A 1,203-nucleotide genomic window follows, 5' to 3' on the forward strand; every position below is an offset into this window, starting at 1 on the left:
TGCCAAAGCCATCCCCTCCATAGGCAGCTGATGCCAGCCCATCACGAACATGACACATCCTTGGGAAGCCGAGGCTAGTGCCTGCAACCAAATGATGCCAGCCCATGCCACAACATCACACAGGACCTGTCCTCGTCACGCCTTACCGTTCTGTCCAGTCCATCGGCCACCACGCAGGCATAAATACGGCCCTCGGTCCTCACCCCAATGCACCGTGACCCACTTGCAGCCAACACTGTGCCGGGAGCTGCAGTACAGGAGCTCACAAGGGCAACAGCGAAGCCTACTCCCACAGCACCCTTCTGCAGGGGCTGAACCCGAGCCCACCGCCACGCACTGCCCTAGACCGACCGGGCACTCTAGACCCCCACCGCGCCACACGCAACAACAGGGAAGGACACAGGCCTGGCCTGAGGCTCCAGGCTGCAACAAAGGAAGCTTGCTCTTTTCGGCTTCTGGACTCAAACCCAGAAGCGGCATGCACAAAGTGTGATCCTGGACAAAACACACCTATCCAAGCTGCAAGCCCACTGGGCCTAGAACAGCACACACTCCGACTCTGAAGACCAGAAGGGGACCTAGCTGCCTCGCAATCCCTCACCGGCCTTTCAGCAGGGACCTGCGATTCATGGACGACGCAGCTAATGTGCAGACACGGTTGACCCTTAGACGGGAGCCCCTCCAATGCTGGAGCACTGGGTCGTGCTTGCATGCATGGCGGCAGGGGACGCGGGCCCTAACTCCTCACTCTCCCCTACCCCTGAGAGAGGAAACGTCCTGGACCTCACTTTTGATGGGGAGACGGTACAGCCTTCTCACTGATTTTGCTCAGATTTTCCAAGGTATGCACACAAGGGTGTCATCATCGATCGAAGCACATGCTGGGACGCTGCAGAACACAACCGGGCAGGCCGCGGGGCTGTGCAGGGGAGCCTAGAGCTCGGAGTACTCCAAAAGAGTGGGGAATACACAGCCCTCAGGCCTCTCAGCAAGAGCAACAGTCAAACCACTCTTGCAGCCACTGGGCCCGTCTGAGGAAAACCTAACATCCAATGGCACATCTTGGGGTGGCTGAATGCCTACCGACCTGGGTTATCCACGTCCACGGTCGGCAACATGGCCCAGCTCTCTTGTTCCAGTTCTCCTCATCACCTCCAGTCGTCAGACCACGCAAACGTCCTGTGTTCTTTGCCATCGGCCAGC

At 58.7% G+C, this 1,203-nt stretch overlaps 1 non-coding gene across 1 annotated transcript; it reads right to left on the reverse strand.

The window, feature by feature from the left end:
- Positions 1-779: 779 nt before the first annotated feature.
- LOC112063318 (small nucleolar RNA SNORD116) lies at positions 780-872 on the reverse strand. The gene has a single exon (XR_002890952.1). It is a non-coding gene; the product is annotated as a small nucleolar RNA SNORD116 (small nucleolar RNA).
- Between the last annotated feature and the right edge of the window lie 331 nt (positions 873-1,203).

Source organism: Physeter macrocephalus, unplaced genomic scaffold (assembly GCF_002837175.3).
Source record: "Physeter macrocephalus isolate SW-GA unplaced genomic scaffold, ASM283717v5 random_11772, whole genome shotgun sequence".
Lineage (NCBI taxonomy): Eukaryota > Metazoa > Chordata > Mammalia > Artiodactyla > Physeteridae > Physeter > Physeter macrocephalus.